The following is a 14190-nucleotide window of genomic DNA, read 5'->3' on the forward strand; positions in this document are numbered from 1 at the left end:
GCATTCATTAAAAACTCTGTTGAATAAATGAACAATTATTACAATACCAAGAACCAAAACATTTGCAGATCGGTATGGGAAAGCAGCATGACGCTGCACAAGAAGTATGGAATTGGAGCTAGACGTCCTAAATTCAAACCCCAGAATCATCATTTAATGGTGCCCAAGGAATTCTACTAAGTTCTTTGTAAAATGAAGTCCTTTCCTACCTAACTCACAAAATTATTGTTAGGATCAAATAATAGAATTTAAATGGAAGCCCTTGCAATGCTAAATGTAATTCAAGACCTGTAACAAGTTAATAGTTAATACATGCCTACTGTGAGGCTGGTCCTAGTATGGAAACTTACAATAAAAATTTATAACTTAAGTGAAATCAGAAAATACTTTGTTCTTTAATAAACTTGAAGGGGAAAAATGGTTCTTTCCCCAGAATCCTGGGCTCTGTAGCCCAGGCTGGAGTGCAGTGCAGTGGTACAATCTCTTCTCATCGCAACCTCCACCTCCTGGGTTCAAGCAATTCTCTTACCTCAGCCTCCTGAGTAGCTGGAATTACAGGCGCCTGCCATCAAGTCCAGCTAATTTTTGTATTTTTAGTAGAGACAGGGTTTCACCATGTTGGCCAGGTTGGTCTCGAGCTCCTGACCTCAGATGATCCACCCACCTCAGCCTCCCAAAGTGCTGGGACTACAGGTAGGAGCCACCGCGCCTGGCCCAGACATGCTTTTAAAATTTTCAGATAAAAGTTGAGTTGCCTTTACCTCATCTTGATCCTAAAATACTAAAAGAATGCTTTTTGGTTACCAAAGTTATTTTTAAGCAAGCCAATCCAACGCAAATTTAGAAAAAGTTGACTATAGTTACACCCCTGAGTGCCAACCTTCAAAACAGAATTTTTAGCTTTCTGGCAAAAGTCATGAATCTATAAATTTTAAGTATTAATTACTGACTTTAACTGAAACCAAAACAGTCTCTTCACTGTGAGGTGGGTGGGTGGGTGGGTGGGTGTGTGTGTGTGTGTGTGTAGTCAAGGGAAAGTAAGCTTCACCCTATAACAGACATAAAAGAGTAGTTTCAGAAGCAAGGCACCAGGTGGCCTACAGGAGGAAATACAGTGATCATACTGAAGTGTGAGCAGAGGACTGGGACTGGCAACTAGACTACAAACCAGACCATCAACTCAGACAAGCTGCACAGCTGGCTTGAATTCACCCATCCACAAGCTCATTTTCTATAACCTCACAATAAAATTACTCAGAATTTAATTTTGAAGGGTACTGCTTCTATGATCTAACACTGAAGTATAAACTGATAAAAAGGACAGCCATTTTAAAAAACTAGAATGTGAAAACAGTATGTTTAAGATTTTTTTTTTTTTTTCTGAGACAGAGTCTCAGCCTATCACTCAGGCTGCAGTGCAGTGGTGCAATCTCGGCTTACTGCAACCTCTGCTGCCTGGGTTCAAGCAATTCTCCTGCCTCAGCCTCCTGAGCAGCTGGGATTACAGGCACCTGCCACCACGCCCAGCTAATTTTTTTGTATTTTTAGTAGAGACGGGGTTTCACCATCTTAGCCAGGTTGGTTTTAAACTCCTGACCTCGTGATCCACCCGCCTTGGCCTCCCAAAGTGCTGGGATTACAGGCGTGAGCCACCGCGCCCGGCTAAGATTCTTTTTATATAACATTTTTCAAACTCATTATACATATATGTAAATAACTAATAGGTACACTGTGCTAGCAAAAACAAGGAATATGAATTGGTACTTCTAAAACTTAAACTCAAAAAGAAAATATTGAAGCAGAGAAGTACATGAAAAGTCTGTTTCGCGCTGCTATGAAAGATACCCAGTTTAAGAAGAATGGAGACAGATGATCTACAATGTACATATGAGTGACATTAACAGGGGCACATATTTCAATATATATAATTATATTCAGAAGCTCTTCATTATTCATGTGAAGGTCTCTCAAAAACATCCCTCTTTACATGTTATTTTAAAGATGGCTACCTATTCCAAATGTGGAGGGAGAGGGGGAGAGCGGCAGTTATAAAACTGTTCACACAGTCTTCAATAACCACAAATACTACTATAATAGTAAAAATAAAATCTAGGACATCTAGAAGCTTCCTCCTTGATATTAATTTAAATAGCAAAATATCTAATTGTCTTCCAATTAAGTAATTTCCCTTATAAATAATAATGATAGTATCTCCAATATGCCAGGCACATATTCTTTACCTCATATACCCAATAAAACAATCCTAGGACATCGGCATTATCTCTGTTTTAGGAAGGAGTATAATAATCAGTGAAGTTTTAAATCTTACCCAAGACCGGGCACAGTGGCTCATGCCTGTAATCCCAGCACTTTGAGAGGCCAAGGCCGGCAGATCACATGAGGACAAGAGTTCAAGACCAGCCTGGCCAATATGGTGAAACTCTGTCTCTACTAAAAATACAAAAATTGGCCAGGTGTGATGGCTCACGCCTGTAATCCCACCTACTCAGGAGGCTGAGGCAAGAGAATCACTTGAACCCGGGAGGCAGGGGTTACAGTGAGCTGAGGTCGTGCCACTGCACTCCAGCCTGGGAGACAGAGAGAAACCTTGTCTCAAAAAAAAAAAAAAAAAAAAACTTACCCAAGATAAATTAAGAAGTGGTGGCACTGTTATTTAAACTCAAGACAATCCTATTCCAAATCCTTGCCTTTTTTATACAATGCCATTAATATATTGCCTCTCAATAATAAGTTAATTTTCAGTGTGTTCCGAGCACTATATGAATGAATGAGACTCATTATTTCATCTAATTCCTATAATACTCTTGCAAGGTAATTATTAGCCATTTTTTTTTTGATTTCAGAAAAGACTTCTAACAGTTAAGTAACTTGGCCAACGTCATACAGCTAAGTTAATAACGGGACAAGCAGGGATCCCACCCTAAGTCGCTTGATACAAAGCCTAAGTTTCTACCATTATATTATGCAGCCTCTACCTTATAGTATTCACAATAATTGTAATTTAGGAGTAATTTATAAATTATTAGTTTACTGTTGACGATGCTACATAAAAATGCATGTTGTTAACAACAAACTGTTAAAATGTGTATTTTATATTTTTCCAGAAAAAAACTGGAACAATACACAAGTAAAAAATCTTTTTTTGTTTGTTTTTTTTTTTGAGACGGAGTCTCGCTCTGTCACCCAGGCTGGAGTGCAGTGGCGCAATCTCGGCTCACTGCAAGCTCCACCTCCCGGGTTCACGCCATTCTCCTGCCTCAGCCTCCCCAGTAGCTGGGACTACGGGCGCCCGCCACCACGCCCGGCTAATTTTTTGTAGTTTTAGTAGAGACAGGGTTTCTCCGTCTTAGCCAGGATGGTTTCGATCTCCTGACCTCATGATCCGCCCGTCTCAGCCTCCCAAAGTGCTGGGATTACAGGCATGAGCCACCGCGCCTGGCCAAAAATCTTATATTTATGAGAGATCAGATTACCGGTAAATTTTTTTATTTCTATTTTTCTGGTTTTTCCTTAATTATGATATATAACTTACCAAAAATTAATTTTTTTCTTAGCATTCATTTAACATTTTATATTTTTAGTTATGCCTATCTGCCTTAATTAAATGTAACTTTTGCTAAAAATATTGGGTTAAATGGGAACACTAACTGAGGAAAGCAATATAAAGAAAAATGTTTTAGAGCACACACAAAAAAGCTACATTTCAGGACAGGTATGTTTCTTTCTGTTTTCTGGAACCTATCAAAACTAAATTCTGATTGTAAAACATGATAAAGTTTAATATAACTACAGAGTTGAACAAACAGACGAACAACAAAGAAAAATATGTCATACAATTAAATTAGACAGCTTTTAAGTGACACTAAAAAAAAAAAAAAAAGCAGCCTTTTTATTTTATATTTATCCAAAAAAGAATAAAGAAAGTAAAACAGAGGTATTCAGAATCCCATAACTTGGAGGCAATGTTCAAGGAAAATTACTAAAACCAGCCAAGTCAGTGTAACTTGAGAAGAACACCCTTGGAAACTACAGCACAAAATCTTCTTGGAAAAACATCAGTTTTAGTGACTCTTCGGGCATTTGAGCAGATTAACAGTAATCTGAACAAACTACTTAGTGGCTCTGAAATGCTGCTTAAGCTAAACAACAAATCAGACCATGAATACCCACAAGCAATCAAATTTACTTTTCAAAATACATACTCTTCTCATTTTGCTCAATGACCCCGTATCATGCTCACTAAACCTCTTTGGAAGCACTGCTCCTTCGTTGTGGAGGCTGCTGCAGCAAGCACAACCTGAAAATGGGAGGTGCATAAATTTCATTTCCCTAAAGGAAACCACCACTCTACTACTCACTGCGTAATCTGACAAGAATTTAGCATTTGTCTTAGAAGCCATCAAGTGATATGCACTCCAATAGAAGCACAGGATCAGGAGAGTAGAAAAGGGGAGCTTCAATTTTTTCCAAAATGTTTTAAGACCTGAAGCAAATATGACAAACCATTAAGATCTGATGAAGCTGGAAGGCATTATATTATTCCTTATCCTTTCCAGTTTGTTTGAAATATTTTAAAATTAAAAACAGTAATGTTTAGTATGTATATATTAACATATACACATATTAACATATATAACATACATATTAACATATATATGTATATATGTATAGATTATACAGGTTAATGCAACACTCATTCATCCTAGTATATCTGAATCAATTAAAACACATACATACAATCTCAACATCCCTCCAGCCTTATCTGTGCCGCTTGACCACCCAAGGCAGCCACTGCTGACATGAATACCAAACATTCCCTAAGATTCAATTTGCTCCTTTGCAAAGCATGAATTCATAAAAAGTGCCATACGATAGGATAAAAAAATAAAAAATGCTTTATGTAATGATACCAAAATAGTCTTAAGTCCCCTGAGATGATTTATGTGGATGCCTTCAAACCATTTTTAAAATGAAAATAAGTAGGTTTACTTCTTGAAATGGCACAATTCCAGAACAGATAGTCCTAATCCCCCAGAGAAAAGCACAGGTTCTCAAGGCACCTTACAAAGTATGCCACCTACTTTTCACACCAGAAAAGTCACTTTTGGTATTAAGATGACAAGAAGATATATTAATGGCAAGCTCGGATCTTTAAAATGTGAGTTCTTGGGCTGGGTCTGGTAGCTCTGCTGATGCCTGTAATCCCAGCACTTTGGGAGGTGAAGGCAGGCAGGCAGACTGAGCCCAGGAGTTTGAGACCAGCCTGGGCAACATGGTGAAATCCCAACTCTAAAAAAAAATACAAAAAATACACTTTGTGAGGCCGAGGCAGGTGGATCACTTGGGGTCAGGAGTTAGAGATTAGGCTAGCCAACATGGTGAAACCCTGTCTCTACTAAAAATACAAAAATCAGCCAGGTGTCATGGTACACACCTGTAATCCCAGCTACTTGGGAGGCTGAGGCAGGAGAATCGCTTGAACCCGGGAGGTGGAGGTTGCAGTGAGTCGAGACTGCGCCACTGCACTCCAGCGTGGGTGACAGAGCAAGCATCTCAAAAAAATAAAAATAAATAAGAAGAAGAAGAAGAAGAAGAAAAGATGTGGTGGTTTATACCTGCACCTGTAATCCCAGCACTTTGGGAGCAGAGAAGAGAGGACGGTTTGAGGCCAGGGATTCAAGAACAGCCTAGGCAACATAGCAAGGCCCTATCTCTACAAAATAAAATTCTAAAACCTAGCCAGGTATGGTGGTGTGCACCTGTGGTCCAAGCTACTCAGAAGGCTAAGATGTCAGGATTGCTTAAGCCCAGGGGTTCAAGGTTACAGAGCTACGATAGTACCATTGCACTCCAGCCTAGGCAACAGAGCAAGACCCTGTTTCAAAAACAACGACAACAACAAAAGTACGTTCTTAACTCTCTTCTCACTGAAAAAAAACCAGAGCCCACATTTGTATGCTGCTTTTGACAACATAGGCAAAAGGCACTACGTGGAAACTGCTCTCACTTATAGGAAACAGATGGGGTGAATAATACAAACATCATCAACTGCCTCCCTCTTCCCTTCACTAGAATTTAAGAAACATTTGGTTAGTGACAAAACAAAAACTTGAAAAGCAGAAGTTCACAGCTGAAACAGGACTTGAATATGCATCAAGGAACATGTTATGAGCATCACAGTGGTCAGTCCTAAATGACATGATTTCAGCTGTATGTTTCCTTATTCTCAAAAGTAAGTGCTAAACTTACTTGCCACTCCTCAATGAAAGTTGAGATCTATCTCCACCCTCACCAGCCAAACAGGTTAGATTTTAATTAAAGTGCAATTATGACTTTATTTAAGAATATGTATTTACTTTAATTCAAACACTTATGAAACATCTATTGGGTATAAGGTTCTGGGCAAAAAGCTGTGGAGCTCCTAAGATCATGATGATCTTGAATTTCCTTTTGAAAAGTTCATAACCTAATTCACAGAGAAGGATATGTAAAAGCAGCAAGGACACAAAGTGTAAATAGGTACCACTTCAAGGACAGCAAAAGACCACAAAGCTCTACTTTGTCCTTACTATCCATCTGGTGTCTGTCACCTAGCTTTGGCCTCACCCTTCAGAAAGCCAGAGAACTCAGGTGCCTACTTCTACATCATTTCTGGCATCCATGAACTTGGGTGCTATCAATCATTATGAGATTACAAAGATGATCATCAAATCTCAGCATCCCAAGAGTGTCAGTCGGTGTGTCACTCAGAGTCATTGCTCATGTGTAAACTATCCACTTTTAGATACAGGGAATACATTAATCTGAATGAAACTTGGAGGACTTGTCATTCTATCAGGTAGTTTAAGTGAGTACGGTATTTATTAATGCAAAAGAAAATGCTACAATTCATTTTCACTCAGACCCAAAGTATCTACATTCACTAGGTGAACTGCTGTTGACAAAAAATATTGCCATGATTGTAGTGAAAACATAATTTTATGCATAAAAATAGTTCAGAACGTTCAAGTAATACCTGGAGGAACATAATAACCTTTGAAAATTAGTCTAAAGAAATGCAATTAAATTTTGGTTATTTATGCTAACATGGTGAAACCCCGTCTCTACAAAAATACAAAAAATTAGCCGGGTGTGGTGGCAGGCGCCTGTAGTCCCAGCCACTCGGGAGGCTGAGGCAGGAAAATGGCGTGAACCCGGGAGCAGAGGTTGCAGTGAGCAGAGACAGCGCCACTGCAGTCCCGCCTGAGCAACAGAGCGAGACTCCGTCGCAAGAAAAAAAAAAAAATTTTTTTTGTTATTTAATTCCAGTTAGGCCATCAACCTTTCAAGAAAAAAAAGAAACTCTATGTGGGAATTTGTCACATCTTATAAAGGTCAATTAAAAGTAGAACACAAACTTTGCCACCTAAGATGCTAAAAATGCCTCACTTACATAAGATGTACAAACAAGATGAAATAGTGGCCTTTATGATTAAAAGGCTGCCTGAACAAAAGAAAGTCTGAATACTTGGCAAATAATACCAACAAAGCACTACTCCACTAACAACCAAACTGTGAAGAAAATAGTTCAATTGCTGGAAGCAACTAGAAGGGCAAGGAGAGAGACTGAGGCATTGGCACTGGAAGGCTGGAAGGATTCCACGAAGTTTTTAAATGACCTGCTCAGGAGCTTAACTTAGCCTGCAGGCAGTGAGCAGCTATCAAAAGGTTTATTAGAAATTGTCACAGTCAAAACCATATGTGCCTGTATGTGTGCGCGCGCACACACACACACACACACACAAACATTATTCCCCACCCACCCCCCAAAAAAATTTCAATAGTATTGTGAAAGACAGCCTGAAAGAGGAAAAATACTGAATAAATACTAGTAATAAGATACTATATATATATATAAATATAAATAAAGAAATACTAGTAATAAGATTGCTGCAATTTTTGAGGTGAGATATGACTGGGATCTGAACTGGGGTAGTGGGAATGAAGAAAGAAATGAATGTAAGAGACTTAAGAGATAAAACTGACAACACACGGAAAACAATTATATGTCGTGATGGAGGAAAAATGGGACCAAAGTCAACTAAAATCCTTGGCTTGAAGGACTGGAGAAGATGGCTATACTGTTGTTCAAATGTGTCCGGAATTGGTGGGTTCTTGGTCTCACCGACTTCAAGAATGAAGCCACAGACCCTCGCGGTGAGTGTTACAGCTCTTAAGGTTGCGGGTCTGGAGTCTGTTCCTTCTGATGTTCAGATATGTTCGGACTTTCTTCCTTCTGGTGAGTTCGTGGTCTCGCTGGCTCAGGAGTGAAGCTGCAGACCTTCGCGGTGAGTGTTACAGCTCTTAACGCGGCGCGTCTGGAGTTGTTCCTTCCTCCTGGTGGGTTCGTGGTCTCACTGGCTTCAGGAGTAAAGCTGCAGACCTTCGCGATGAGTGTTACAGCTCATAAAGGCAGTGTGGACCCAAAAAGTGAGCAGCAGCAAGATTTATTGCAAGAGAAAAAGAACAAAGCTTCCACTGTGTGGAAGGGCACCCGAGCGGGTTGCCACTGCTGGCTCGGGCAGCCTGCTTTTATTCTCTTATGCGGCCCCACCCACATCCTGCTGATTGGTAGAGCCGAGTGGTCTGTTTTGGCAGGGCGCTGATTGGTGCGTTTACAGTCCCTGAGCTAGACACAAAGGTTCTCCCTGTCCCCACCAGATTAGCTAGATACAGAGTGTCGATTGGTGCATTCACAAACCCTGAGCTAGACACAGGATGCTGATTGGTGTGTTTACAAACCTTGAGCTAGATACAGAGTGCCCATTGGTGTATTTACAATCCCTGAGCTAGACATAAAGATTCTCCAAGGCTCCACCAGAGTAGCTAGATACAGAGTGTGGATTGGTGCATTCACAAACCCTGAGCTAGACACAGGGTGCTGACTGGTGTGTTTACAAACCTTGAGCTAGATACAGAGTGCCAATTGCTGTATTTACAATCCCTGAGCTAGACATAAAGGTTCTCCAAGGCCCCACCAGAGTAGCTAGATACACAGTGTCGATTGGTGCATTCACAAACCCTGAGCTAGACACAGGGTGCTGATCAGTGTGTTTACAAACCTTGAGCTGGATAGAGAGTGCCGACTGGCATATTTACAATCCCTGAGCTAGACATAAAGGTTCTCCAAGGCCCCACCAGAGTAGCTAGATACAGAGTGTGGATTGGTGCATTCACAAACCCTGAGCTAGACACAGGGTGCTGATTGGCGTTTACAAACCTTGAGCTAGATACAGAGTGCCGATTGGTGTATTTACAATCCCTGAGCTAGACGTAAAGGTTCTCCACGTCCCCACCAGACTCAGGAGCCCAGCTGGCTTCACCCAGTGGATCCTGCACCAGGGCTGCAGGTGGAGCTGCCTGCCAGTCCCACACCGTGTGCCCGTACTCCTCAGCACTTGGGTGGTCGATGGGACTGGGCGCTGTGGAGCAGGGGGCAGCGTTCATTGGTGAGGCTTGGGCCGCACAGGAGCCCACGGAAGGGGTGGGAGGCTCAGGCATGGTGGGCTGCAGGTCCTGAGCCCTGCCCCGTGGGAAGGCAGCTAAGGCCTGGCGAGAAATCGAGCGCAGCGCCGGTGGGCTGGCACTGCTGGGGGACCCAGTACACCCTCCACAGCCGCTGGCCCAGGTGCTAAGCCCCTCATTGCCCGGGGCCGGCAGGGCCGGCTGGCTGCTCCGAGTGCGGGGCCCACCAAGCCCACGCCCACCCGGAACTCCAGCTGGCCCGCAAGTGCCGCGCCCAGCCCCGGTTCCCGCTCGCGCCTCTCCCTCCACACCTCCCTGCAAGCTGAGGGAGCCGGCTCCGGCCTTGGCCAGCCCAGAAAGGGGCTCCCACAGTGCAGTGGTGGGCTGAAGGGCTCCTCAAGTGCCGCCAAAGTGGGAGCCCAGGCAGAGGAGGCGCCGAGAGCGAGCAAGGGCTGTGAGGACTGCCAGCATGCTGTCACCTCTCACAAAGAAAGAAATTGCACCATCATAAAATAAATACACTATTCTCAAAAACAGTATTTCTATCAAGATTACATTTGACTGACCTTTGAAGTTATTAATAGCTATCTTCAACAGTCAGAATCATCCATTAGCCACACAGAGGCCAGTCCTAGAAAGAGACTCAGCTCCAAATGGGCATTTTGAAATTTGTCCATTTAGTTTACCTTAAAAAAGTCAGTAAATAATTTAAATTTATCAAAAAATATAAGATATTCTACAGAAGAAACATTCCACAAATGGAAGTATCTCAAGATTCTCCATAATGAATAGCATTTGCTCAATGAATTTTATAATAGAATCTAATTTTAATGCTCTTGTTAATGAGTTTTAGCATTAACTCATTACATGGCATTTTTAAATATAGTAAACCTTTTTAAATGACACATGTAGCATAATATAACATGATAAACTACTAACAATGCTACTCAAAACAACATAAAATTATAGATACACAATGTAATTAGGGTTAATGCCTAAAAGCAAAAAAACATTTTTTTAGCAAAAAATTATATCAGTTTTACCATATCACCTTCTTAATATTCAACCTCAGATACTGACCACTTGGACCAAACTGCTTTGCAGGACATGCTCGTTTCTAAAGATTCACAGACTGATCTTGAACTGAGAAAAAACACACAAACCCAAGTCAACAAGTCAAAGTACAAGGGTAAATGAACAAACAGGGGACAATGGTTGGCCAGGAGCATAAAAATTAGGTAAAAATAAGTGAGGCAAAAGAAACTAACACATTGAGGGTCTACTAAAAGTCTGGCACTGGGCTGAGAAACCCAAGTGAACTGATTTCAGAACCCAGACACTCCCCTCCTCCCCAAACTCACTATATAATAAGTCTTTAGATAATTGGGTATAAACTTTAAGAGGGCAGAGAAGGCTTGGTAACCAGCATATTTACGGGATCTAGAACAGCACCTGGCACAGAATAAGTCCTCAATAAATATTTACCAGATGCATGCATAAATGGGTAAGTGGCTAGAAGGCTGAAGGATATATTTTTTTTAAATGATCTGGACCATGCATACAGAAGGAGATCCTGACACCTTAAGCAAGAGAGGACAAGAAATGGTCTCCAAGCTACTATGTTCCCTTCTCTAAGGAGCACAGGACATCACAGTGGAGTGTAAAAGGCATGAGCTCCATCATCAGACCTGGATGGGAAGCCAAGTTTCAGACTTACTCTTACTTTGTCCCTGGGCAAGTTACTACTCGGTGGCTGAAATATGTAGACTAATTCCTTAATCTTGAAGTTGTAAAAAGCCTTAACTAAAATAACATATATAGAGTTTCTAGCAAGTACCTGGTGCATAGTTTTCATACTTAATAAATATAAATCCCTCCATATACTGGGCCAAGGGAAACAACACTGATGCTGACACAGTCCTGGTCTTCAAGCCCACAAGAGGAGTCTCAGTGAAAGGAATCCTAGTGTGGTCTACAGCAGGACCAGCTCTTGAGTTTTCAAGAGACAGGGTCTTGCTCTGCCACCCAGGCTGGAGCAAAGCAGCGCAATCATAGCTCACTGCAGCCTCAAACTCCTGGACTCAAGTGATCCTTGCACCTCAGCCTCCCCAGTAGCTGGGACTACAGGCAAGCCCTACTGCGCTCGGCTAATTGTTTTTTATTTTTTGTAGAGACAGGGTCTTGCTATGTTGCCCTGGCTGGTCTGACACTTCTGGCCTCAAATGATCCTCCTGCCTCAGCCTCCCAAAATGCTAGGATTTACAGACATGGCCACCACACCCAGCCTCATTTTTAACCATCAATCCCAAAGCCTCACTCATCATATTATGTTAGCAGCATAAACAGTCATAGTATGAGCCTATGTACAACTCAAAAAGGAAACTCGACTCTGCCAGTCCAGTGAAACACAAAACAAAACAATACATCCTCTGTGGCTGACAATTTCACACTTGCCAAAATTATGCATATTTTTCTTTGTTATTATGTCAAAGCTTCTTTCTTGAAAGTATTTGAAGTGTATTTTGTAGATCTGATGAAATTATGAATCATTACAAACTCTTTTTAAGAAAAATTTCCTAAGGGTCCTCTCCAAACTAAGAGACCAAAATAACTGCATATTTGGCTATAATTATGCCTTTATACATTTTCTCTTTCTTATTTCAATAGCATCATATTATATAATGCAGCCCCATTATTAAACATGAAAATAACACCCAAATTTTTTATCCTTAATTGAAATGATGAAAATAATTTTTTAACAAGCTCTAATATAGCTTCTTCTTTTGAGTTAGTATTAAAACAAATCATACAAATTATTTTAACTATCCTTCTCCTTACTGCTTATCCACCAGGTGAAGTCAGTAGCAGGTCACCTTAAGCTTATCTTAACTTTAGATGGTACCCTGGGTACATTATTCAACTACAAACTTCAGGGGTATCTACAATGTTTTTTGCAATAGGAATCCACATCACTTAATTCAAACACGATTCCAGATCACCAAACTCAAATACACAGTTAAACAGTTTGTTTTTGGATGAGGTCATTTTATTCACTGCTGATTTTAAATGAACATTATTACAAAGGATGTATATAGCAGGAGAGGCTGGAGAATAGGTGAAAAGGTCTGAACAAAGGAAGACGGTCACACCAGAGACATTTCTCAAGCAAGATAGTTCTCTCTTATGAACAAGATCTGAGTATCATTCATCAAGTCTAGAGAATAATACATAAATGCAACAGGAGATGAATGACATAATATTCTGGTAACTTCAAACCATTTTACAAACCATTTTCTAGCTACAAAATAATAGTAACAAGGGCTTCCAGTTAATGAAAGGACATTTGGAAATTAATGCTGTATAATTAATTGGTGAATGGAGAAATTTAAACTATTTAGGGTAATAGGAGAGGCACACCCTATTTTGATTAGAATCAGCCAGAAGCTATGAGAGAAAGGATGAGTGCCCAGTAGAACAACTCTCTGAAGAGATCTAGGCTGATATGTTGGCAGGGGATAAAGAAGAAAATGTGGGTAGCAAGTCAACACCTTCCTCCGCCCTTGCTGGCTTTGATAGTGCATACATCCCAAGAAGCTTTCTGAAGACAACAATGCTGCCCTAGCAATCTAGCCAGCTAGGAACAGGATTTGCTTATTCTACCATCAAATACTTGTCTGCCTGAAAATTTACCTCTCATTGCTTGTTAACAAGTGACTTTCTAGTAGACATCAATATTCAAAAAATTCTGTTTAAGCATATCAGATTTTCCAGGATCTGATCAGCCCTGGATAACCAGACCACTGGTGTTACTGAACTACGAAGCTATTATTTTTTATTTTTTTAGAGATGGGGTCTTGCTGTATCACCCAGGCTTGAATGCAGTAGCATGATCATGGCTCACTGCAGTCTTGACCTCACAGACTCAAGTGATCCTCCCATCTCAGCCTCCCAAGTAGCTGGGACTTCAGGTACATGCCACCAATACCGGCTAAAGTTTTTTTTGGTGGGGTGTGGGGAAGATAGAGACTGGGTTTTGCTATGTTGCCCAAGCTGGTCTTGAACTTCTGGCCTCATCTGATCCTCCTGCCTCAGCCTCCCAAAGTGCTAGGATTACAGACATGAGCCTCCACGCCCAGCCACAAAGCTATTACTAAAGCAAGTCCTGCTAGCATGAGTGTGGTCCAGTAAGATTTTACAAATCGGCTTTGGCAAACTATGAGCTCCACACCATATCAGAACACAATCTGTTCTTTAATTGTCCATAGTGTACATCCAATTTAATTTGGAAAATTTCTTACCACAGATTTCCTGCACTTTCAAATGCATATTAATATCATCTTTCTTTACACAATTACTTATTTTAAATTTTCCTTAGCCTAAGTTTACCCTTTTTTAGACCTAAGATGTGTTTCTTATTGAAAATATTATAGTAACTTGACAATTTTTAAGGAGTACTATTAAAAGAAGGTAATCCAAAATACAACGTGGTCTTGTAGAAACTAGGAATGCCCCTCCATATATTGATGTCCTCTCTATTGGAATATTTAATGAGAGTCAAGAAAAGTACACTCTTACACACTTCAAAGGTTGAAATCAACCAATCAGTAAGTTCAACTATGTATTTATTATATCTCATGATGTTAAATTCCAAAGCCACAGCCACAA

The 14190-nt window shown here is 40.7% G+C and overlaps 1 protein-coding gene and 1 non-coding gene across 51 annotated transcripts in view; both read right to left on the reverse strand.

Moving 5' to 3' along the window:
• Positions 1–14190, reverse strand: part of SIPA1L1 (signal induced proliferation associated 1 like 1) — a 428639-nt gene that overhangs the window by 346260 nt on the left and 68189 nt on the right. The window lies entirely within an intron of this gene.
• LOC129489025 (small nucleolar RNA SNORD56) lies at positions 6916–6986 on the reverse strand. Its single transcript, XR_008659849.1, has one exon. It is a non-coding gene; the product is annotated as a small nucleolar RNA SNORD56 (small nucleolar RNA).

Source organism: Symphalangus syndactylus, chromosome 8, assembly GCF_028878055.3.
Source record: "Symphalangus syndactylus isolate Jambi chromosome 8, NHGRI_mSymSyn1-v2.1_pri, whole genome shotgun sequence".
In the NCBI taxonomy this organism is placed as follows: Eukaryota; Metazoa; Chordata; class Mammalia; order Primates; family Hylobatidae; genus Symphalangus; species Symphalangus syndactylus.